This window comes from Malaclemys terrapin, chromosome 3 (assembly GCF_027887155.1).
Source record: "Malaclemys terrapin pileata isolate rMalTer1 chromosome 3, rMalTer1.hap1, whole genome shotgun sequence".
Lineage (NCBI taxonomy): Eukaryota > Metazoa > Chordata > Testudines > Emydidae > Malaclemys > Malaclemys terrapin.
In genome coordinates this window covers 78,617,484-78,644,651 of record NC_071507.1, presented here as the reverse complement: position 1 = coordinate 78,644,651, position 27,168 = coordinate 78,617,484, and the positions used below count along the sequence as shown (strand labels likewise).

The 27,168-nt window shown below is 41.1% G+C and overlaps 1 protein-coding gene across 10 annotated transcripts in view; it reads right to left on the bottom strand.

The window, feature by feature from the left end:
* SIPA1L2 (signal induced proliferation associated 1 like 2) overlaps positions 1 to 9,683 on the bottom strand; it is a 244,219-nt gene extending 234,536 nt beyond the window's left edge. For all 10 annotated transcript variants that reach the window (XM_054023000.1, XM_054022992.1, XM_054022991.1 and 7 more), the window contains exon 1: positions 9,529 to 9,683. The gene's annotated coding sequence lies outside the window, so the exon portion shown is untranslated. The remainder of the gene's footprint in view (positions 1 to 9,528) is intronic.
* Between the last annotated feature and the right edge of the window lie 17,485 nt (positions 9,684 to 27,168).

Here is a 27,168-nt window from a genome sequence, read left to right as displayed (position 1 = left end):
ATGTTCTCAGATTCTGGTTGATGGGTGGATGGCAATCAGTGAAGCACTTGGTGGTGGTCCATGGAGAAATGGCTGGTTACATGGATGTGGTTTCCCTGCCTTGTTTCCTGTTGCTAAATTGCATATAATAGACAGCTAAAATACGTTTAATTCTTTTCTAATATTTTTACACATAAGCAATTGCAGTAATGGTCACCAGAATGTTATGGCAACTGCACAGTTGTTAGTGGGAGAGAAAGTGGTCGGTCCATGAGAACCTCTATTAAATTGAGGTTCACACAATAAAAAGTTTGACAACTTCTGACCTTCCCACATACTTAATGTAGTGAAATTAGCAAGCTGGAATACTGACATTGTTGAGTACAGTCTACAGAGGAAAGAAAAAAGGAAGAAGAGGTGAGGAGCATTATCATGGGTCTGGTTTTCAAAGATGAGTGGACACAACTATTTATGGAAATACTCTGTTTTCAACTTTTCACACACAGCCATGGTATTTTCACAAGCACTTGGCAAATTAGTTGCCTCACTGGTCATTTGTGCATGCAAATATTTAATTTGCATAAACCCACCCTTGAAAGGATCTTTTGTGCTTGCTGATTTTGTAAATACTGTACTATATGAGGAAAAAAGAAAAGAAGGTAGCAGCAAAATGTCAAATAAAAAGATACAAGAACATAGAAACTGCAGTACATATCTGCTACAAATCGCTAGGATGGAAGGAAAGTATGAATGAATAAACTGCTGGACTATTAAGGAGTTTGAAATGACCGGATATTGATCTCATGGAGAATTTTAACTTCTGAATGCAGTTGGTTGGCAAATATAGCTAAACACAGATCAAAGGGATTCCTAAATGAAGATAGAGGACAACTTTATGATCCACCAAAATCAATAAAAGCATTGCTAACAAATCCTCTTTGTCTTCCTGTAAAATAAATACTATTTTACTCAAACCCATTCTATACCTTCTCACACAAATTTCTCACCCCCATAATCATACTCACAAGTTCATATGAAATTAAAACAATCATCTTAACTGTACTTGTTTGGCACTGTACATATTATGACCACATACAGAGAACTACCTTTCCGGTAATTTTAGTTTCATGTAAGTAACTAACTGGTATAAACAGGCATTATGCATTTGGTATAGAACAGAATACAAATTCTTAAAAAACAAAGCATCTAATTTCCAACTGGCAGACATTCCAACTGATTGAACATTTACTGCATAATATATTTGTGTGGATGACATAACTAAATACATCGAGCAGGAATACCTAGTGTTTTCACTCTAGCTCTCCAATGTCAGATTAAGCAAACTGACACAATCCAGACCTTAAATCAATTCTTGCCTTCCCTTAACCCATCCCACAAATGTCACACTGTCAAACTTCAAACATTTTGCTTTGAGTTTCAGAATGGAAAAGATCAGAGTAATAATGACAATACCACTGAGAAAATAGGACTTGGATTTGTAAATACAACGGGTTGTTTTGCATTAGTCTAACGAACAAAATTATTCTCACACTGGGTGTGAATTCATCATCAATTAGAATTTTTACATGACAAACCCAGACCATCCTGCTCAATCCAAATCACAGCTGGCAATCCTCACAGCACCAATGTGGCAAAGCAGCCACTCACTCTTTTAAACAGTTCCCTCCATTGATATAGAAAAACAGTCAGGACAATAATAAGCTGTTGTCCTGACAACCTCACAAAGCAAAGACTAGGTTTACTTTACTCCAGCAGAACAGCAAGGATAACCTCTTCACCTTAAGCTGTTCCTAATTCTTCAAGAACAGCTAGCTATTACAATAAGCAAAAACAAGTATAACAAAATATGCATACGTATTTAATCTTCACTATGGAGTCATGCTAATATTTCAATGAGATTTTGAGCATAAAATTAAGAGCATTTAAAATAGTTGCTTCCAGTGTTAAGAACTGAGAAGATACCTGGGGGTGTGGGTATTGTTTGCTTCAGGTGACTTATAAAACGAATAAATAGTTCATTCTGAACTAGAAGCTACAAATACATTCAACTGGGGGGAGGGAGGGAAGAAGAGACAGGAGCAGAAGGGAATAAATAGCTTTCAGAGCTCAGAAACAAAAAAAAGTAATTGAAATCTTCTTTCACAAAGCTCTCTGCAGAATATTAAAAAAAAAACTGAATATTTTAGTAATAGAATTTTGCCAGCTACTCTAAGCAGTGTGTTAATTGCAGCGTTCCCTTTTAATCCTTCTTCTGAGAGAAAAAAAGATACCATAAATATTTAAACAAAGTGTACATTTAAACTATAAAAGCTGTATTCTGGCTTTGCTTCTCTTGTATTCTGCTACTCTGCTTTCATATCCTGTAACAATTGAGCTAGAGAGTTGACTATGCTGAACGTGAAATCCCATATGAACCAGATCCAGCATTAAGGAATTAGAGATGGGTCAGAGTTGGCCCCTCAATCTATTGCACGTAAAATCAAAGCTTGATCCCCTGCCAAAAAATAAAAAGCAACCTATGAAACCATCTATAGAAGGGCTCAAGAACACTTATTAGGCTACACAAACATTTTTAATTTCATATAACATTGTTACTCCACCCCTCAAAGTGCGTTCAAAGTAGATTTTGTTGCAATAGTTATGCAATCTCAGCCATTACGTTTTATTAGCAAAACAGATATCAATTCTGTAACTTTAACACAGACCCCGTCTAGTTTAAAGTAAAGATCAATAAAGTGAACATAGATTGGAAAAATAAAATATTTTTCATATCTTCCTAAGTGAACTTTAAGAACTCTAATGCATTCGTAACTTCTTTTCATGTAATTCAGAGCCATTATGAAAGATGGAGAGCCATCAGAGTCCACAGGCATTGCCCTGGTGAGAAACCCAGAATTTGAATGGGAAGCTAGAGGAGGGGATACTAAGATCTGTTCTGGAATCTGCACAGACTCCATTTTTCATATCAGTTTCCGCATACTAGGGGTAAAAACTTAACCCTGTCAGAGACAATAACAAAACTCCTATTGACTTTAATTGGGCCAGGATTTCAACGTAAGCGTCTGAAATTTGAAGAGCCTTCCTCTGACTGCTAAACAGTGAGAAAGATATTCTCAACCCCTCACCCATCTTGAGCCTCCCTTGTTTCTGCTGGGGAGTGGCCTACCTCTCCTCAGCCTCTTTTTCTCAGAAACAGCCACACTGTCTTCCTACACTACTCCTCAGCTTTTTCAAGCAGGGGTAGGGTATAGTTGCAATAATTTGTCAGTTTCACTGTGCCCATAGGATCCTCAATAACAGTAGTGAAGCAAATGCCTTGTTTTGTTTCAGGCAGCAGCTACTGCTCCTAAAACCTATGGACAGCACCAGTTACTGGAGCTGTCTGTCTGCAGATTCAGGAAGACAAGAGAGCATCTGTTCACATTTATTGCAAATTGGGAAAATTGTCTTTATAGTCAAAGTTTAGAAACTTTATTTTGAAATGGAACCTCTAATTATGTAGAAAATGATTATTTCATACACACTAGGGCAGGGATCGGCAACCTTTCAGAAGTGGTGTGCCGAGTCTTCATTTATTCACTCTAATGTAAGGTTTCGCGTGCCAGTAATACATTTTAACCTTTTTAGAAGGTCTCTTTCTGTAAGTCTATAATATATAACTAAACTATTGTTGTATTTAAAGTAAATAAGGTTTCAAAATGTTTAAGAAGCTTCATTTAAAATTAAATTAAAATGCAGAGCCCCCCAGACCAGCGGCCAGGACCCAGGCAGCGTGAGTGCCACTGAAAGTCAGCTCGCGTCCCGCCTTCGGCACACGTGCCATAGGTTGCCTACCCCTGCACTAGGGAAACTCACTACTCATGATCTCCAAGTGGATTTTCTAAATGCTGCTGTAATTATACTTGTAAATAAGTTAATGATCTGAACAGTAAGTTCTACATAGCTTCTAATAAGAATGTTAAAACACAAAACTATAACATTAACATGACATCTTTTCTGCTATCAACTCAAAAACTAAGAGTCCCACTAAATTTAAGCTTCCCACTCTTCTCAACTGATTCAATTGTTCCTAGATATGGCTGAAAATCTGGTCATTGCTCTACAGATAGAAGTATCACGGGATAAAGTCTCCAGTCTTCACCAATTTGCTTTTGTTGTACATGACTGAACTTTAGCATCACTGTAATAAAGTGAACTGAACGTTAATAATCTTAAAAGAAAAAGAAAAAAGAGAGGGAAAGATACTTGTACTTCATTCAGGTTCAAAAGTTTCTTGAAAATCCAAATTATGTACCTCACTATCAAAATAATCATTATGCATCAGGGCTATCTGATTTTTTTTTTTTTTTTTTTTGCCAGATACACTCTTAATGCTAGAGAAAATAGCATTTTAACATAAAAAAATCCTTTCCAAGTAACAAACAATCACTGTATTAATCAGAGCTCAAAACTAAAAAGTATACTCATTCATTCATCATATAAACAGACTGAGTTAGCAAAGAGCCTTTCCCTGATGTCTCCCACCAAACACAGGTGAAATAAATGGACTGGAGAAAGAACAAGCATCACTAAACACAACTGCCCAGTCTGCTCAGATTACAAGAAGAGATTCCCCTAAAAAATGGCCATTTTTAAAATTTATTTAGCTTTTACTTTTTTTAAGATTGCAAAAATGAATGGTTTTCAGAAGTGAAATACAAATTAAACTATATGACATACTAGAAGTACAATACTGCAACCTAAACAATAAAAATAGCAATCGTCTACCTTTTAGTTCACTGATTCACAATCCAATTTGTCAAATCACCTTTCATGTCTGGTCATAAAAAATAACATAAAAAGTATAGCATTTTAAACTGCAAAGCAAACCACACTGATACAGGGCAGTAGTCTTCAAAACAAGGCTTCATTTCTAGCTGACAATATTGCTACTGTTGGGAAGCTTGAATGACTAATGTGAGAAACTAGATAAGCAGAAGCCCCACCCACTATATCGATAGTGTGCATCTTGTATTTTTACATTGATTACACGGCAGCTCTCACTCATTGTTACAACACTCCATTCACTCATCTGTAAGAGGCATGAAGCTACAAAACATCCTATTCTCCAACAACACAAGACAATCAAAATCCCAGTCTGAGCAAATGAAAATTATTTACTTACTGCCTGCAGGTCAAACTGCTGATCTGCACTTAAAAATCCTGGGTGCAATGAGTGACTGATGTGTCCAATGTAAAGCTGAAAATGAAAACTGGCTCAGTTTCCTGCCTCAGTTCACTTGTAAATGTCAAACAGCAAAAGAGATTTATGATTTTGCCTGTTTTGACCACATCTTTGCTTAATTCCTCTTCTAGCTCTCATTCACAATTGTGAATCATATTGCACACTGATAGTAATTAATGGCTACCCAAAAAAATGAGTGTCATATTTGTGTCAATCAACACTGAAATTCAGGTTCTCCTTGGACAGAAGCCTTTAAGAATGTCCTTGCTTGAGCAGATGTTAATGCCAGTAATGTAGGCTTCAGCTTTTGGTTTAGTCTAGATTTCATGTCAGAGTTTTAATATAAACATGTTTTTACTGATCAAAGATGTCATTAGTTAAGTGGTCCTGTACCCTGACACACAGGTATTCCTTGATGCTTATGACCTGCCAAATCAACCTACTGGATGTGCAAAAACCAAGACAATGGATTCAGAGACCTCTCTGTGATCATGCTTTACATGAACATTACATAAATTATAAATCAACTGTTGTGGAGTCTCAGTAATGTTAAATGTCCAAAATGCATTACAACCCTTAATGATTTAAACATTTTTTGCATAAATAAAAAAAATTTCAAAGTGGTTTTAAAATTCAAATCTTCCAGAGATACTATTATAATAAGCAATATGTGGCCCAATGCTGCATTCCACTGAACACTATAGGAGTTCTGGACATAAAATACAGGATTGGGGCATGATTATTCCTAAACCCAGCAAGCTCTTATGCACTGTGCTACTAAACTTAGGGTTGAAGTGTACCATGGCATCTCTAAAAGCATCTGCAGAATTTAGGTTAGCTGTTTTCCCCACGAATGTTAGTACAACACAGTCCTAAAATAAGTAAATAAAGAAAGACTATCAAACTATCAGAGGAAATGATAACTTAGAATGGGTTGTTTGTAAATAAAAAACCACCTGCTTCATTATAATGAACCCCATACTTGGACTTCTCAAACTTCCAAATCAATCTAAATAGCTATCTGCTATAAAAATACCCTATTTTTCTGAACATCTGATTTTGTCTTAGAACTAAAAGATTTACTTTAAATGTTGGTAATAATGTGCATGTAGAATGACTTCTGTCAACAGTCAGATTTCGATCAAAACAATAAATTGTAAATGAGTAAACTTTAAATTCTGTTTAGGTCTAATCAGTGCATAACTGATTGTGAAGGCATCTTAGAATTTGTAAGTTTCAGAGTAACAGCCGTGTTAGTCTGTATCCGCAAAAAGAAGAACAGGAGTACTTGTGGCACCTTAGAGACTAACAAATTTATTAGAGCATAAGCTTTCGTGGACTACAGCCCACTTCTTCGGATGCATATAGAATGGAACATATAATGAGGAGATATATATACACACATACAGAGAGCATAAACAGGTGGGAGTTGTCTTACTAACTCTGAGAGGCCAATTAATTAAGAGAAAAAAAAAAAAAAAAAAAAAAAAAAAAAAAAAAAAACTTTTGAAGTGATAATCAAGCTAGCCGAGTACAGACAGTGTGATAAGAAGTGTGAGAGTACTTACAAGGGGAGATAGTCAACGTTTGTAATGGCTCAGCCATTCCCAGTCCTTATTCAAACCGGAGTTAATTGTGTCTAGTTTGCATATCAATTCTAGCTCTGCAGTCTCTCTTTGGAGTCTGTTTTTGAAGTTTTTCTGTTGTAATATAGCCACCCGCAGGTCTGTCACTGAATGACCAGACAGGTTAAAGTGTTCTCCCACTGGTTTTTGAGTATTTTGATTCCTGATGTCAGATTTGTGTCCATTAATTCTTTTGCGTAGAGACTGTCCGGTTTGGCCAATGTACATGGCAGAGGGGCATTGCTGGCACATGATGGCATAGATCACATTGGTAGATGTGCAGGTGAACGAGCCCCTGATGGTATGGCTGATGTGATTAGGTCCTATGATGATGTCACTTGAATAGATATGTGGACAGAGTTGGCATCGGGGTTTGTTACAAGGATAGGTTCCTGGGTTAGTGGTTTTGTTCAGTGATGTGTGGTTGCTGGTGAGTATTTGCTTTAGGTTGGGGGGTTGTCTGTAAGCGAGGACAGGTCTGTCTCCCAAGATCTGTGAGAGTAAAGGATCATCTTTCAGGATAGGTTGTAGATCTACAACCTATCCTGAAAGATGATCCTTTACTCTCACAGATCTTGGGAGACAGACCTGTCCTCGCTTACAGACAACCCCCCAACCTAAAGCAAATACTCACCAGCAACCACACATCACTGAACAAAACCACTAACCCAGGAACCTATCCTTGTAACAAACCCCGATGCCAACTCTGTCCACATATCTATTCAAGTGACATCATCATAGGACCTAATCACATCAGCCATACCATCAGGGGCTCGTTCACCTGCACATCTACCAATGTGATCTATGCCATCATGTGCCAGCAATGCCCCTCTGCCATGTACATTGGCCAAACCGGACAGTCTCTACGCAAAAGAATTAATGGACACAAATCTGACATCAGGAATCAAAATACTCAAAAACCAGTGGGAGAACACTTTAACCTGTCTGGTCATTCAGTGACAGACCTGCGGGTGGCTATATTACAACAGAAAAACTTCAAAAACAGACTCCAAAGAGAGACTGCAGAGCTAGAATTGATATGCAAACTAGACACAATTAACTCCGGTTTGAATAAGGACTGGGAATGGCTGAGCCATTACAAACGTTGACTATCTCCCCTTGTAAGTACTCTCACACTTCTTATCACACTGTCTGTACTCGGCTAGCTTGATTATCACTTCAAAAGTTTTTTTTTTTTTTTTTTTTTTTTTTTTTTTTTTTTTTTCTCTTAATTAATTGGCCTCTCAGAGTTAGTAAGACAACTCCCACCTGTTTATGCTCTCTGTATGTGTGTATATATATCTCCTCATTATATGTTCCATTCTATATGCATCCGAAGAAGTGGGCTGTAGTCCACGAAAGCTTATGCTCTAATAAATTTGTTAGTCTCTAAGGTGCCACAAGTACTCCTGTTCTTCTTTTTTTAGAATTTGTAGAAAAACCAGAGATACATAAATTAGGCACCACACAGAACCGTTCCCTGTTTTCTGATATAAGAAAGCCACCTAGTGTTAGCATTTAGAAATGAAAATTGCACACAAAAGACTCGAGAAAAGAATTCACATGAGCAATTCTTATCAACTTCGCAAGGGTCTTCAGCATCATTAGCAACAAAAATAAAGATTTAGCCACAAGAAGAAGGGCTGAGTTATAACATTCTAAGTACCAACGTTCTAAAGTTATCCTACAACAAATATTAATAGCTTACTGATCCACTTAGTATGTTAATACACACATCTGATAATAGTCAACTTTAGAGCCGTCTTTTGTCAAGATTAGGCTAAAGCTAGCTACATACTAATATTGACTAATATCTCCGAAGCAAAAGGCTATGTTATCATACAGTAACTGCAACATTCAAATAAGTAAACACACAGTAGCTCTCTCCTGTGTTTCGGGGAATGAACCAGACAGATACTTTAACATTAAAAAAAGTTTGTGAAATGGATCACGGGGTACATATCAGAGAGTACTGTAGAATAGAAATAAGAAAGAGAGTAAAAGATGTTTTTGAAAGAGAATATAGGGTCCTCGATATAAAATAAACAAACATCAAATGGTCTGTGAAATCGGACCGGTTCAATCTGTGAAAGTGTGGGTATCCCTCTGCTAATCCTAAATCTACACTGGTCTCTCTTCCATGATCGCTCCCTAAAAATAACCCACAGATGCCTTATAACAATAAACTTTTTTAAAGCTGCTTTTCAAGACCAACACAGCTTGACAGACCTGTTTAAAAAAAAAAAATCAGCCCCTCGAGGCGACTGACCCCCCATGGAAATGATTTACGCAGCAGATTGGAGTTCTTTTTAAAAGCCTGGTGCAGCAGCGGCACGCCAGGTGTAACGCCGAGAAGGGGGTGCCCCATTGCGCCGCGGGAGTGGGGGACTGGGCGAAATTCCCCCGGGAAGTTTGTCCACGGACCCCCCCGCGGCAGGCACCACAGCTGCCCTGGGGCTGGCGAGACGGCGACTCACATCCCCACCCTCCCCAAACTGGGGTGTCCCTTGCAGACCCCCCCCCCGCGAGCCTGGACTCGCTCCCATCCCTCCAAACACCCCCCGAACCCGGGGCTCCCCCTTCACTCCACCCCGCAAAGTGACCCCCCAACCCTTCCAAGCCCGCTTCGCTCGCCCGCCCCCCAGGAGACCCGCCGCACCCCCGGACACGGCTCCTTACCTGGTACGCGCCGCCAGCCGAGCGCTGCTGCGGGATCCCCGCCCCCGAGCCGTGTCCCCCGCCCGGCTCCCCGGGACACTCCGGGCTGGGCAGGGGCGGCCGGGGCTGCGGAGCGACTCGCTCTCTCGCGCCCGCTGCCCGGCGTAGTTGCAGGCGCTGAGTCTCGACTCTGTCTCTCAGCTGCCGCCGGACGGGGAAGGGAGGGGGAGCGAGACTCCCGCCCTCCCGTACGCACCCCGCCCCTGGCCACGCCTCCCTACACTCCCATTGGCTCCACCGGCTCAAGCCCACCCCTTGGAAGAATCTTAACTCTCGATTGGGGGCTAGCCCTGTCTCTCAAGGAGCAACGCCACGCCCATGCCGCCTGGAGGCCCCGCTCCCTGCGGGTGGGTGGGTGATAGTTTGCTGTTTACCCTCCGGCGCCTGGGCTCAGCGTTCTGGAACGTCCTGGGGGGAACGTGTGGGGCTCGCGCTGCGCGGGGAGCAGCGGCTGCAAGAGCAGGTGGTGCTGCACCGCGGGGGGAGGGGGGATGCATAGGGCCCGGACCGCTGTGTGATGGGCGCGGGCTGCACCTCCTGCTCCCAAAGAAAACTTCGGAAAACTCCTTATCCGCATCAGACAATGAGGGATCGGGCCCTGCTCTCGCACTAACTAAGCTAGAAGCCAGGCTGCGCCTTTTGCAGCAAGGCTGTACACATTCACGTCAACAGTCAGTAATCATTGTCTTCGTTTTCAAGACCCTGGACAACTCCGCCCAGACCCACACATCTCTGATCTCATTCATTGCTGGGTTTGTCCGTTTCGCCTCAGTGCCCACTCCAGGTCCTCCCACTCCTATTTCTGTGCCTTAAGCACAGCGCAACCTTCCAAACTCTGCGCTAGACCCCCAGCCGCCCCTCGTTCAAATCCTTCCTAAAATCTCTTTTCTTCTTGGAGCCCCACAGGAACTGAATTAGTAGCCATTTTAAAGTATACAATCATTATTAATAAACATTCATAACACACATGCAAGTGAGAAGTACACGAGATCCCACTGAGCTAGGATGGTGTAGCACTTCAGGGCTCTCTTTTTGCATTGTCCAGCTTTGTTATTTTTCCACAGTTACTGTTATTCTTATATATAGTTTGATAGGATTGTTTTGAAATCAGTAAATATACTTATAATAAATAAATACACACTACATTATTTCTTCTGAATTAGCCTCTATATTGTGCCTTCTGTGTGCCACTCTTTTAAATAGTAAACTGGGGCAGAGAATGTCTTCATCCTGTCTATGACAGCAATGAACATATTGTCTTTACTTAACAAATAAGCCACAACTATTTATCCACATTTCCCCTGCCTCCACAAACTTCAGGGTGTTGTAATAAGTGATGCAAACAACATCTGGTTTTGGCTTTGAAAAAGTCATCAGTCTGCCTCCATTTGTATTAAGGCCAGTTCTGATAGGGGCCCACCTCACCAAGGCGAGGTTGCAGAATAAATGTTAATTTTCATGCCCTCATCCTGACAGTTGAAATAGTGTTTCCTTGTCCACTACTCCAAATTATGAAGAGGACTGCAACATACTTTAAAATGAAAACCCACTCCTATGTAAGCCTATAGAAATAAACCTATGGTACTGCTTTTTTCCTATTGTTATGTAACTTTCTGGTTGTACCAGTTTGCTCAGCTCTTGTGAATAGGCAGCATATTGACATTTACAAGAATTGTGCTGTCTTGTAAATTTCACTTTACTGCCTATTCTTTCTATAGAAACAGAGCGGAAAGACACAGTGGAGAGGAAATGCCATATGGATGCCCAGGATCCAAAACACACATGCTAGATCAAATGCTAGATCAAATTTTTAACTGTTCCTTTTATATACATTTTAAATCAGAAACATACACTACCCTCTATAGAATTCAGAGACTCCATATTTACCTACAGAAGAAACCATTATATATCATGATTTACTCCAAGGTGCAGATAAACGTATCTATTATTTAATATTTGGATTAATTTTAAATGTTATTTTTAACCAAAATGACTCTTAGACGATAGCTGATTTGTGCATTAAGGCAAGGGGACAGGCACCGTTTTGGTGCCATGAAACTTCAGAGAGAAATACAGCCAGTAAAACAAGGTATTTCTCCATAATGAGCATTTGATAAATATTCTTGGTGGAATGTTAATTCCTCTAAAACCCGGGCTAGTTCAGGAAAACTTACCTCAAGAGAAAGAGTCTTAACCCAGAGAATACAGTTAGGTTTAAGTGTACGATAAAGCATATATTATAAAGCCTGGCTTTTGCTATTATTTTTTATTCTTATTATTTCTTCTTATTGCCCTGTCTCTTTATTGTAGTGCTCTCGCTGCTTGTTCCTCTAAATCTTTCTCAGGAAACCAGGTGCCTCTCCTCTTAGAGTTCAAGCTTCTTGCTACAGCTATTGATTTTTTTCACATTCTGACTCTTGCTGTCTCTCTACTTCTCTGCATCTGATGAGAAGTTATCTCACCAAAAGGGTTGCTCCCCACTCCCCAGTCCTTCCTAGAATCCTTCAATAAGCAGACCCCCAATGCTCTTCTTAATCATTCCTCCCCTTTTTCTCTTTTCTCTTCTTCCCCTCCCCACCCCCAAAATCCCAGGTTATGTCTGTTGGTCCTGCTGGCTGAGGGTTGAAAGCTTCTCTCTACATGATTGTCCCTGAGTTGACAAGTGTATGTTTGTATTAAGTGATGCAAAAAACTCTTGGTCAAATTCTATTCTCAGTTACATCCAGGCAACCCTGTAACTGACAGCAGAATTTGACCAAGAATTACCAGTCTGGGAACGAGAGAGTAAAAGTCTTGTGTATCTAACAATTATACGCCTTATTCAGGAATGTGCTTTTACTACTAATCACCACTAGGTGTCCTCTATCATTTACACAGTTACACAGCTGCGGCCTCAAAAGACACAATACTAACTTCTAGCAGGCTCTCTACAGGACTAAGATATCTCTATTTCAGTCTTACTTGCATTCAGTCAAATGAGTAACAAGTTACTATTGTCACATTTCTGCTGCCTATCACATCTCAATATGGCTAAACTGTTCTTTTACAAACTTGACTTTACATGTGAAATATTTTTGATCTGATATATTGATACACTGACATAGCGTAACAAATAGCACTATTGCATCTTGCACGCTGAAAACACTTGGCATCTGCTTGTTGATTGTTTAAGATTTATATAATAAAGTGCTCTTGATGCAGATCGAGTTTCTCCACCATATATACTCTTTCACCTACCTTGACAAAGGAAAAAAATGCCAAGGAAAACTGACTGAAAGGTCTAGATGTACTGTACATTTCGGGGCACCTTTGTATCATCCACAGACATGCTAATAAATCCCTGTAAGGATATTCTTTATGCCTCTACAGCGATCCCATTAACTCCTTCCTGCACTTAGGGTGAAATTCACCCCTCTGCAGAGAGCAAGTGCAAGGCCCATACACCACTTAACACTTACTTAATAAGGCTTAAATTGGACTTGTGAGGTACATAGACCTCGTGTTGGTGCTCCGCACTGGGGTGAATTTCACCTTTAACGAACAGCCCTGATAACGTAACGCATGTGGTTAAAAAGATATTTGTCATTTGAGTTAATGAAGTGAGCGTGCTACATTAGCAGGCATATAACACACAATATGCTTAAACTGAATTCCTAAAATTATATATTACCTATAACTTGACAAGACCCAATAAGCTGCTGTTGTCATACAGACATGTGTGATACCAGAACAGTCTGAAGTCATGCTCTGATCATTATTTATTTATTTTTAGGCAGTGTAATTCTCTTCCAGTGTCACTCCATTTGCTTGCAAGACTACCATCTGTGCACTCTCAGGGACATGACAGGAGAGAAACAAAGAAAAGGAGACAGAATACAGGTACAGAGAGGTAAACAGGAGCTTTTGCATTAAGCAAGGTTGGTTCAGGTATCTGGAATGCGGGAAGAATAGGAAGGGGATGAATCCCTTGTCCTAGCAAAACTAAAACAGAAATTGAAAATGTAATGAAAAAGGGATGGAAAGATGGGAGAATGTTGAATTTCCTTTGGCATTCAAATACCTCCAGATTGTATCAATTTTTCTAGAATTTTCTGGTGGAGGACACCCCTTCTACTATATATTTGAGATTTAAAACCTACAGCAAATCAACTTTATCGCCACTGTATCTTTTCTTCAAATCTCCATTCCTTATTTAAATTCAAATCAGTTGCAATGCTGTCTAACTCAAACTACCCACATTTGGAGCAGGAGTTCAGAAACTGCTAACACATAGGTAGCTGTTCAAAAATCTCATACAGGTGGGTTGTTTCCATTGACTTACTTGGTAAATGGACTTCTCAGTTCATGTATCTAGAAATAGATCTGTTGGTATGTCAGGCAAAAGGAGGAGTGGCTGGAGGCCGTGCAGTGAGGCATGTTTGGCTGACGTGAGTGTGTGAACAGGGCAAATGAAGAAAGGATTTGTTTGTTTCCTTGATCCTGGGATCCTCCCTAGAATCCAGGTGAAGCAGGGGTAAATAAATAAGTACTGACTGCAAGATCAGACAGTTTATACAGAGAGTCATATCATTCACAAATATTTTCTCTGATATTGTTCAGTATTTTCTTAAATACTCACCCAGGATGAAATTCACACAGGTGCAGAGGTCTCACACAAGGCCTACACCCTTCCAAGGGGTTGTGTAGGGGAAAGCTGTGGGCAGAGTGAGTTTGCAAAATGGCTTCCACACCTCTTTTGCACCATAGGGCTCCACCATAGCATGATGCAAAGTCAACATGAGGGTAGATCAGGAAAAGGAGCCAAAGAATCCATTATTCTATAGAACCAGTGACCCTAAGATCCCACAAAACAGTTTGCATCCACTATTCCAGCCCTTAAGAGTGGTAACTTACCTCACATTGGGACTGAGGAGTGGATTTTACTCACTCAAACCCCATGCATTTCAACAATATGAAGACCTTTTTTTGAGCCATGTGGGGGAAACCAATTTCCCATAATCCATAAAATGTCTATTTTACACATTGCTATTAAAATACAAAAACAATTTACCACAATGCTAATATTACATCCCAGTGGCTTTCCTAAACCACAACTTACTACGTATAACAAACTTTGCTCTACATCGCCTGAAACAGACTTGGAAAGCCCAGCTGTAGGAAAACAGTATTTGTTTTCATTAGTGATATCCTTCAAATGAACCTCATATTAACTGAAGGGACATACAATGTTTCATCTCATTTCCCCTAGTTTACTTACTATTGCCTCCCTTTTCTGTGGTTTACCAGCAGGAAACCACTAGAGGGGACATATCCAGATAAGACTAGACAACATACAATTATCATCTTTACTCTAACCAAGCTGACATTCTCCAGTCGTACTGTGAAACTCTGAAATGAGAATCACAGCTGTTCCAGCTTCAATTCATGTGGGGAAGAAAGCAATCTTGTTTAATTCCACACCCAACCACCAGTTATGTTCCTTGTGACAAAGTGCAACACAATAAAAATTGGGTTTCTTCACTGATGAGCAATTCAGACAATATGTTGGATTCACCCCAGTTTATGCTGATCAAAACCAGGGCCCAAAGCCCCTGGCAGTGGAAAGATCTTCAGGGGAGAAATTATGGACCTGCAAGGCAGCTGCAACCTCCCCTCTACTTGAGGGACCTGTGGCTGCCAGCAGAGCATGAAACATGGGCTGTGATGGCAAGGAAGGGGATGTGACTGGATCAGCAGGGATATGCCGTGATTCAGCACTTCTCCACTGCAGCCTATACCAGCAGGTTTCCTATGGGGCCCCCACTGCACACTAAAGCTATCTTCTCCTGGCATAAACCTTAAAGGAGGCAGCAGAAGCAGCACGAAACACCTTCTGTTCTCACCAGGGTGAATGCCTGAAGAGCACAGCTGATCTAACTGTAACATGGATATACAGTGCTACCAAATCAGAATTCTCCACACATTTAACTCTGCTGCTAGTGTTGAAAACCCATTTTGCATTCACTTTGCACCACTCTGGATAACTATGTAAGGTGCAAGTCCATGGAGAATCAGGCCCTCATGTATTTAAAATTTACAGTCATGTTAGATGACACGTCATTTTTCATGTGAATAGGGGTGTAGATGTCCATATCCTGGCCAAATTCAAACACAGGAAAATTACACCCAAACTTGCCCAAAATCCTCAATTGCATCAACTGGATTCAATGTTCTTCTGCTGTTCCTACTATGATCCATTGTGCAGTATTAGTGTGCAACACTGTGGCTGCTTTTCAATAGTTATTGAAATGATACCTCTAATCCCTTACCTACCTCACAGAGAGAGAGAGAGAGAGAGAGAGAGGCTTAATTGACAGGCCCAATTCTTTGCATGAGTTAGGCTGGCAAAACTTGGCTATGGGCAGTGGCAGACATTTCTGCCTGAGAGGAAATCATAGCAGTGCAAGTGCTGCACCAACTACAACACCCTGGTCTGTTGGGGGACCTGGAGGGAGCTGGCATTGTCCAGAAAATGGATGAGGTCAGCCATGGAGAGGATAAGCCCAGGGCATCCAGGAGATGGACTGACTCAGCACATCTCCCTGACAACCGCTGCTGGCAGGGCTCTTACTGAATTCCAGACAGAACATACAGTTGCTTCCACCCCAATCCCCACCTCTCCTAGCATAGAATTCCATGAGGCAGCTGCAGTTGTACTATCCTATCCCCTTCCTTTGGGGGAATCCCTTTTGAGTGCAGTTGTACCCATGTAAGGAGGGGAGTGCAAGTGGTACCCCAATGAATCTGTGGAGTGAATCGAGCCCAGTGTTTTTTTAATGCCTTGAAATTGTAGATTGAAAGATGCTATAGAAGAGTAAAATGTGTAGTTATTATTATTACTATTACCATAGCCCATAGGCACTCCAGTAAAGGACCAGAACCCCCCTGTGCTAGGCAGTGCACAAAGAACAAAAAGATGTTCTCTGCCCACAAAGAATTTATAATCTAAGTATATGGCAAGAGACAACAGGTGGATACAGACAGACAGGGAAGCACAAGGGAACAATGAAGCAATAATGGTCACATGACAGGTAGTGTTTCAGCACATCAGCAGCCTAACCATTCTCAATTTTTTTGTAGGCATCATAGCAAATGAGAATTTTAAGGAGGCATTGGATGGAGGATAATGTTTACAAGGAACTCCTCCCAAGTATGTGGGGCAGCATGGGAGAAAGCATGAAGGGGCATGTTTGAAAATTTAACAAGTGAGCGATGGAAGCTGACATGGGCTGATCAGAGGTGGGAGTCAACACTTTAGTAAAAAGAACAGGAGTACTTGTGGCACCTTAGAGACTAACAAATTTATAAGTGAATGAGAGATGATTGGTAGGGCCTTCAAGGTTGTGAAGGGCTTTGAAGGTAAAAACAGATAGCTTGCATTTGATCTGATAGAGAAAGGGAAGGCAGTGAAAGGATGCAAAGAGAGGAGGTGACACGGCCAAAGTGATGGGCTAAGAAAATGATCTTTGCAGCAGCAATATTAATGGACATGAGTCAGGCATTTATCAAGGCCAGAGAGAAGGATGTTGCAGTAATCAAGACATGAGAAGATGAAAGCCTGGATGAGCGTTTAGCTGTGTAGATGGATAGGAAAGGCTGCATCTTAGAGATGTTATGCAAAGTGTGTAATGTAGTTAGTTCCTGTCATCATCATTATACTTGAGTTCCAACTTCCAACCTAATCCCTCCTCTTTATTTTTTCAGTTGCTAATAATTTTCACAAATTCCTTTTGAACTGACATTGTCCAGATTTAGTCTTAGCCTAAAATCATTTTTGGGTGTTTGAAAGATGTAGCAAGATAAACTGAATTATTCAAGTGTGAAAAAATACTTTTGCCTTATGTTCCAATCACAACGTTTGCACTTAGCTACCTCAAAAAAAATGGCTGAAATTAAAAACTTAAAACTTATTTATTTTGTAGACCTCATTATCTCTTGAAAAAAAAATCAAACCTAGTTGGAAGAAAATTGTTCAGAAATTTTAAAGATATGAAAGTTCAAAGTTGGCAATTTCACACATGTACATTAGAACTTTTTAATATATTTTTAAAGCATTTTCAGGAGACATAACTGGGTGAATAGATTTTGAAATATTTTTTTTAAATGTTTATATATATTCAAATCAAGTAGATGCTCCCACAACTACAGAAGCATGAAGAGCAGAAGACTGCATGAAATCCACTAGAGCCCTTGCTATGCCAATCCAATTGACCCCGGGAAGAATTTAGATAGTACAGTAAGGGGAACTATAGAAAATCCTAAAATAGATCATTGTTAAGGATACCATAGTTAAAGACACATTTGTTAAGAACTTTTCAACTTCGAACAACAGAATTAAAGGGGATAATAACCGATATGCTATACATTTCCCCAAGTGACTTGCATTTGGAGTTAATCTGTTAATCCACCAGTGGATGTTCAAAAATCTCATACAGGTCACTCTCTCATATTCAGCCTATATCTGCTGAAACAAATTTATTGTGGTTGAAATTCACCCCTGTGTAGGTGGTCCATACAAGGCTCAATGCACCAAATAAGCCCCTCTACAATCCTTATAGTTGGGATTAAGTGGGGCACAAGGCCTCGTCTACACAAGGAATAAATTTCATTCTGTTAGGGTTCAATTTGGCAGATTTAAATGTAACTTTGTTGTATTCTCTTGAATCTGTGCCTCAACCCAATCTGTGTACTTCTTCTCTAATTGTCTGAGATGTCATCCTAACTCAAACCCATTTCCGTCTGTTTTCTATACCTATCTGCCTCTCTGCAGCATTGGCTTCTGAGCTTTACAATCAGGAAACATTTGTTCCCTCTGGACTTCACACAACATAGGAATACTAAAGCCCAAATATTTATCTTTCATAGTGATGCCAGAGACAACATGTACTCTGATGTATCCACTGAAACTCTAGTGATGAGGCACCTGCTTCTGTGTGCTGAAAATCATTAGAGAGGAGGGTAACCCGGAAGTTGAATTCTTAAATGTTTTCAAGGGCTAGACACACCTTTTATCAATGTGTTATGTCTCCTGGTACTTTATAATTGCTGCATCTTGGCTGCCAGTTGTGGGTATCATTTCACAACAAGTTATCTCTTCTATCTAGTTGTCTAATCCACGACCCTGTTTTCCCTTTTGCACGCCATGCTAAAGTGATATGACTGTTGCTGGAAACAAAGGGTTTCTGACTCATCCATCACCTGAGACATTTAACAGTTTAATGGGTTTTATTTTTCTGCTGAGACTGTTCACCCAGTGCCCTGACTAGTATTACAACACTACGTTTACCTAACTTTTGACCCGCCAATAAAAATCAATTAATTTGTTCAGTGTTTCAGAAATTACCAGATCATAAATATCATTCCAGAAACTCTAGGCTTTTTTAACCGTTAGATGTAAATGATTTGCGCCAAACTCTGAAGTCCTTGGACATTAGTCTTTCTTATACTAAGGCTCTTTACAATGTTATTTGTAAACAAGACTCAGACACCTTGACTGCAATGGGAGTTTTGCTAGAGTAAAACTTGAGTAAAGACCTCAAGGTCATTGCATCATTAATAAGTTTCACTGTTACCTCATCATCTGCTCCTTCCCACCACTTCTGTTTGTCTCGTCCCTCTGTTGTGTCTTGACATAAGATTGTCAACTCTCCAGAGCAGGGTGAATTCCCACTTCATCAGACGCACCCACGATTCACCCACGAAAGCTTATGCTCCAATACCTCTGTTAGTCTTAAAGGTGCCACAGGACTCTGTTGCTTTTTATAGTAAAAGACTGGCCTTGCCCCCAACGTTTTTACAATTTTAGTTTAAGACAAGATGCAAATAAGCATGGGAAAGAGGTTAGTATAAGTGAATATTCAAAAATGTACACTGGAGATAGATATTGGGCTTGATTCACCTCATGGGTGATGGAGAATGCTCTCTCACTCGCGCACACACACCCCAGAAGGGGAGAGCAGCTTTAAGGCCTTATGGAGAAAGTTAGAAATTTAGGAACTCAGCTGACAGAGGCTGTTTGGGAGATACACCAAATTATCATTCCCCACAGCTACACACTGTTGACTATGCCCTTAGCAGAGTAAGAGTTATGAACCCTTTGCACTGCTGCATCCCCACTCCATATAGGCTTTCTGCTGCCAGTGGGATGATCAGATTTTCAATGAGTTAAAAATCAAGGCAGTAGCCATAGAAGGATATATTTCAGAAGGTGGTTTTATGTGCTTAGCAAGGTGGTGTCAGTTTCAAAGCTCAGCTGACTAGTAGTCAGGCCCTCTCAGAAGTCCAGAGAGGCCCAGGCCACTTCCAGTTTTTGAGGTCCCTACCCATAATAAAAATAAAAAAATGACAACACTTGAAAACAAAAGAATGCACCAAAAAAAAAAAGAGTGAGACATAATTTGAATATTTTTTTATTTAACAACTGCTTTTCTGGTCCGATAGGGATGCGCATAAAAACAAGTTTCAAAACTATCAAATGCCAAAAAATTAACAAGTATCTAAATTTGAAGCCCCCTTTGAACTTGAGGCCCAGGCCAAATGGCCCTCCTGGCTCCCCTTCTGATTGGCCCTGCTAGTAGCTCCTTCAGGTGGCCAGAGTCTGCAAAGCAATGGGATAAATGAACGAAAATGCTGTTTTGTGGAAAACTCACAGTGATGGGCCCCGAAAATGGACATTTCTGGTTTTCAGGGGCATATGGTCACCATAGGTTGGGGGCACAGCCTGAGTTCCACTGGCACTAAGGGGTTGAACAGGGCCCACTAATTTCAGTTATGGTTGTAGCCGGGGATTCTTTTTAAACCTATAGAAAAGAAAACAATCACTGTATTTATTTATTTAACCTTTTGTGTTGCTGGAAATCTTCAACCATCAGATCTTCAGTTTCCTTTGCTCCTCTTCTTTGCTCTGTCTCTCTTTTTATATTCTCATTCCATTTCATTTTTTAAATGTTATTTACCTGTAATTGAAAAAAAAAAAAACACCTAAAGTGTTAACAGAAGATCTGGCACTGCCCCATAAACTCACACTATGGCCTGGTCCAAAGGTCGCTGAAGACAATGGGAATATTTCCATTGACTTCAATGGGCTTTGGATCAGACCCTTACAGCAGAAATCCATTACCCAGAAAGGGAGAGGAAGCTAAGGTAAACAGCTTCCAGAATCTTTCAAAAACAACAGAACATTAATTTGATTCTTTTTTCTTTTTACTGTATTTAAACCAATATTGTTCTCAACTCTTTCTTTCTAATTTGTGTGTGTACATTTTCTTTTCTTTTCCATGCTTTACACCTCATATGCAGAAGAAAGGAAAATGAGAAATGCATCCATTAAACAAGCCAACAGATGAGAATGTTCATGATAGCTTTTATCCATATTGTTGTGTGGCTGAAAATAAAGAAGTCATCCTTTGACTTATAGGCCAACAAAGTACAGAGTTGTGTGGGACTGACTGCCAGAGAGTTTTCCACAAATTCAATAAATAGGTTGGTCAACTTCAGATTAGTCTCTTAATTTCTGTTCCTTTTGAGAGGTTAATATTTCCATAGACCTCGCGTCATAAATTTTTTGAACCAGAATGATAGTTCTGGGGAAAAAAAAATCTCTTTTTCTGGCTTACATTATTTCCAACACAAATGTTAAAATAAGATTCTGGCTACTCAAACATTTCTACCTCAGTACAGTGCAATATTCCTTCTCTTACCTGTCAAAACAATGTCACACAGCCATGTGTGTTGTAAAACTATAAATTAGCTGTTGTTTCTGCACAGGGCCTTTCACCTTTTCTCCACACATGAACTCCCGCTCCCTCTTTGCACACAGCCCTGGTTGTGAATTGACCCAGGCTTAGCCTCTCACTGTCCAAATTATCAAGCTCTAGATGTTTTGAGTTATACTTGAAATATGACAACTGGGAGACCAATTGTGAATGAGTGAATTATGCTAATTGGCAAAGGAATAAAGGCAATTTAAAAAAAAAGAAGAGTAAAATGCATCTTCTGTAGGTATTTATGTTGACTGCTGCAGGTTCATTTTAATTATTTCTAATACTTCATAAAGTACTGTAGCATAGGAAGACATAGTAACATGAGACTAGACTGCTATTAAATCAGTGCCGAGTAGTAAAGAAAGTTCACCTTCTTTGTGCAGATTATACAATGGGGGCTCAATCCTGCAAGGTGCTGAGCACTCCAGCCCTGATCCAGCAAAGCACCCTGTCAAGGTTCCTTTCCCACTCTGAACTTTAGGGTACAGATGTGGGGACCTGCATGAGAACCTCTAAGCTTAACTACCAGCTTAGATCTGGTTTTGCTGCCACTACTCCCAAGTACTAACTCCCTTCCCTGGGTAGCCTTGAGAGACTTCTTCACCAATTTCCTGGTGAACACCAATCCAAACCCTTGGATCTTAACACAAGGAGAATTTAACCATTCCCCTTCCTTTCCCCCACCAATTCCTGGTGAGTCCAGATCCAATCCCCTTGGATCTTAACACAAGGAAAAATCAATCAGGTTCTTAAAAAGAAGGCTTTTAATTAAAGAAAGAAAGGTAAAAATCATCTCTGTAAAATCAGGATGGAAAATAACTTTACAGGGTAATCAGATTCAAAGAGCCCAGAAGAACCCCCTCTAGCCTTAGGTTCAAAGTTACAGCAAACAGAGGTAAACCCTCTAGCAAAAGGAACATTTACAAGTTGAGAAAACAAAGACAAAACTAACATGCCTTGCCTGGCTGTTACTTACAAGTTTGAAACATGAGAGACTTGTTCAGAAAGATTTGGAGAGCATGAAATGTACTTCTTAGTCCCAAGAGCGAACAACCCTCAAAACAAAGAGCACAAACAAAAGCCTTTCCCTCACCAAGATTTGAAAATATCTTGTCCCCTTATTGTCCTTTGGGCCAGGTGTCAGACAGGTTACCCGAGCTTCTTAACCCTTTACAGGTAAAAGAATTTTGGTGTCTCTGGCCAGGAGGGATTTTATAGTATTGTACACAGGAGGGCTGTTACTCTTCCCTTTATAGTTATGACACATCCAAATACCTGCTTAAGAGCAAGCACACGATTAGTCTTATTGAAGTCAGTGTGACCATTCATGTGCCTAAATGCTTTGCGGGATCAAAGCCAAGTGCTCAGCACTTTGCAGAATCAAGTCCTAGGTGCACAAGGAGGCAAAGTTACAAGGAGCTTTTCCTACTTGGACAACCCAGGCAGGAACCAGACATCCTTGCAGTCCCTGCTAGTGCTCTCGAGAGCAAAAGCCATTCCAAAAGGGACAGTATGGTGGTGGTGATGTACAGGGGTAAAAGTAACTTAAAGGACTTACCGGTACACCCGAGTCCTGAGCAGGGGTGTGGCCTCACTGGAAGAGGCGTGGTCTCAACCAGAAGAGGCGGGGCCTTTAAATCACCCCAGAACGACCAGCTGCAGAGGCGGCTGGGAGCCCCAGGGCTCAGGGACGAATTAAAGGGCCCAGGGCTCTGGCTGCCGCGGAACTCTGGGCCCTTTAAATCACCACAGGAGCCCGGCTGCCGGAGCTCCGGCAGGGATTTAAAGGGCCCGGGGCTCCCCGCAGCGGCAGAAGCACCAGGCCCTTTAAATCCCCGCCCGAGCCCGGCTGCCAGAGCTCCAGCGGTGCTTTAAAGCAGTGGTCTCCAAACTTTTTTGACCAAGCACCCCATCAGTAAAAAATTTTTGAGGACGCACCCCCTGCTGCGCCGAAGCAAAAAAAAAAAAAAAAAAGTGCTCCTCCTGCCGCGCATCCCCAAAGGTCCTCTTGCACACCCCACCTTGGAGACCACTGCTTTAAAGGGCCTGGGGCTCCCCGCAGCGACTGGAGCCCTGGGCCCTTTAAATCACCGCCGCGGAAGCCGGTCCAGTCCGGCATGGCATACTGGCTCTTGCCAGTACACCAGACCAGACCGGCTTACTTTCACCTCTGGTGACGTGGCTCCATCTCACCCTACATTGACCAGTAGAGATGGAGAGAAAGTGGAGATAGCACATTACACCCTTTTAAGGGGTGATACAGTGAGCTCTTTCCTCTATGTGCTGGGGAGCTCTTGGAGGCATTCTTCTTTCTGGTGCTCCCGCTGGGGAAGTGGGGCTTTAATGAACCCCTAATGCAGAATAGTACTTAATTGTCACAATCTGACCCTGGATATGTGGATTATTGAGATTCTACTCTATTCAAACAGAGAGCTACAAAATACACTCCTCCTCCCCACCCCTTGCAATATAACAGCAATTTCATATCTGGCATTGCTGCTTTTGAATTGAGCTTGTAGGCTTATTTGGCCCAATCCAGCTTCCGATGAAAACAATAGCAAAGCTCCCAGCAATTTATGGGAGCAGGATCAAGCCCAGAATAGGGATAACTTTTTAAAATCTCAAATGACACCAAAATGCCACTTTTAATTTAAACAGCACAGTCTTAAAAGGCTGCATGCACATTTTGCCTTAAGTCAAACCCCAAGAGATATTGTGACCAACAGACTTTACACATGAGCTGTCCAGACACTGTAGTTAGGTTAAAATGAGCTTGCAGTGGAGGAAACCTGCCTATGTAAGGATATTTCTCAGTTCCTTAGCTTTGAAATCAGGAAAAAAAAATAAAAAAAAGTATAAAGACCCAAAATAGGAGACACTCTCTGGAGACAGGAACTTTAAAAACTACCTAAGAAGCTGTATTATTGATTATGAATATAAATATTCAGCTCTTTATTTCTATGGCCCTAAGCACCTAATATCTGAATGCATTCACAGATATGTTCTTACAATCTCCCTGGGAGGTGGGGGCGGGGAGGATTACATGATCTCTGTTTTACAGATGGAGGATTGAGGCCAAGGCAATTAAGTGACTTGCCTAGTCACCCAGGAAGTCTGTGGCTTGGCCAAGAATTGAACCCAGGTTTCCTGTCCCATGCCAGTCTATTTCCTCTTCTCAAAGTCCAGTGTAATATAGGAAGAGTGAATGCACAGGTGCTACTAATTACACAGCATAGTCTCTAAGCAGCTGGAAAAGATGAATCCTAACATAACAAAAAGCATGCTTCAGTGCACTATTTCCTAGTGGCTTTTAGTGGGAGAAATGTAGAAAATATTGGCCGATATTCAGGGACACACTGGGTACATCTACACCGGAATGGTGGGGCTGCTGTGGAGAAGGCTCTCTCTCAAAAAATTTCATTTTATAGGAAGAGTCCAAAAGGAGTGCTAGATGAATGGAAGTACCAGGGAGGGGAGAGAATAAAAAAAGGTACAAGAGTTAGCCTGGAACACGTTTATATAGGGCCCAGTTGTGATGACCTGATTCATGCTGAATAGTACTTTGCACCATGTGGAGTAAGTTACTACTACTAGAGTAAGTCTGAGTAAGAATACCAGACTCTGGCCCCCAGAGTTTTAAAAGTGAGGAAGGCAATTTCTGGAGGTGGCCACTGAAATGAATGAATCAATAAAGCTCTCTTAGGATGGGGCGATGGATCACTCTACTTAGTATATGTAAGGTGGGTGATACTTTGGGAATTTGCTGGTAATTTTCAGTGATGAATATCCGAGCAGTTAACAAATATGCCTCAGAAGCAATGCTTGAATTGGGAAAGAAAAGAGATTGTGTGTTACCCATGCCCTCAAAATGGCACCCATGCCCCCCAATGATAGTAAGCCCAGGTTTAACTTACTGTACTCCCACACATGCAGTTCAAGTGCTGGACAGAAGAAAGAAAAGGTTGAGAAAACAACTGGGGACAGTCTTCAGCCTGAAAACCTTCTGAAGCAAAGGATGGGATGACACAGATGTCTGGACATCTGGTACCTTGTGTCTGACAGTTCTTCTGGTTTAAACAATCTCTGTTCAATGAATTCTCAAAAGTTGAATCAAGCCCTTTAGCAACTCTATCATGTGCTTTTGAATTTTGATTGAACAGTGATTCTTTTGCCCCAAGGTTGCAAAGGCTAGAGAAGGAGTATGCACTAAAACAAAGTATAGAGGACATTTTGGGGAGGGGGAAGAGACTCATAAGGCATCAAGGATTGAACACTATGAAAACATTGTCATTTCAGCAGCTTTCATTAAGGAATATGTTTTCTTCAGTAGCACACTCACAAGGAATTCTATTTTGTCCAGTTTTTATGGTACATGGTATAGTTTAGCAAACTAATTTCTACTCTATCTTTTTTCTGAATAAATGTATGGCTGGTTGTGAGTGGATAGGTGTGTATGTGTATATATTCATTACTGTTTCTTGTTTGTCTTGAAAATTCCAGTAGGAGAGACCACCCAATTAACATATTACAAAGACAAGCCTCAAACCTGTGGACTGAGGTTCAAAAGGACTGCTTGAGTGAGGGTACTTTGCTTCACTGTGCTTTAGATTGGGGGAGTGGATGCAAAGATCTTCTTTGTCCAGTGTTCATATGCAGGAGGAACCATAATTTGACAGTCTATTCTCCCTCAGTTCACGGGGAGTGGGGTCAGTAATGCCGCTGGCAGCATTGAAAGGCCCAGAAGGCTGCTCAACTGATGCCACAGAAAAGATGTTGAGAACTTTTGTGGGCACGGGAAGAACCAAACCACCTCAGGATACCAGCTAGATTTACAAAGCCAGTGGAAAATGCAGCAAGTATTGCTAAAATAGCTGGGAATGCTGACTGAGACTGAGGGGAATGCCTTGAGAGAGGACACTGGAAAATTATTGACAGAGGCCCGTCCTGACTCTCCTATCATGCTTATTATGCACCAGTGTAGCTCTGTTGAATGCAATGGATATGCTTCTGATTCACACCAATGTAAGAGAACGATCAGGCCCCGAAGGTCTGAGTTTGGATTTGGTGTAGCTCCTCATTTATGTATGTGTACTGGGATCACAATCAGAGGCCCCAGGAGTCTTGATTCTCCATTGCCTGCTTTGATGACTAACTGGACCCAATTCTCAGTTACTCCTGAATTTGGGGCAGGAATGAGAGGGGTGGGCAAAGGTGGCTTTAAGTCACCTTTGCGATCCCTCTATGCTGGGCTCACTCAGGGGCCCGCCTGACCTCTGGTATAAGTTAGAGCAGCCTTAGGTCTGTTCTCACTTACACTTTGCTTCCAAGCCCCCTTCTGGGTCTTGCACAGAATAGCTGTAGCGCAGTGCATTCCTGCTACACCCCCGCAGCATCCTGGCACAAACCCGACTCCAGGGGCTAGCAGCAGGGCAGGTACAGAGCCCATGTACCAACTGGGAAGACTCCTTGCTCAGGGTAGGGTTGCCAATTCTGACTGAAGCTATTCCGGGAGATTTTTTTTTTTTTTTACAACATGATGTAATGTCATTTTCTTAAAATATCCTATTAAATTTCCTGGATTGCTTTCCATAGTCACTGGGGGATCAAAGCCAATTCTGGGAGACTCCAGGCCAATCCTGGAGGGTTGGCAACCCTAGCTCAGGGAGCATTCTCATGTGGCTGTCAGAGTGGTATAAAACGCAAATGAGGGTCAGGCCTTCCTTGTGACAAATTTAAAAAGTAGGCCACATTCCTAATAATCAGGTAGTAGTATATAAAGTTCATTAATGAATCAAGAAAA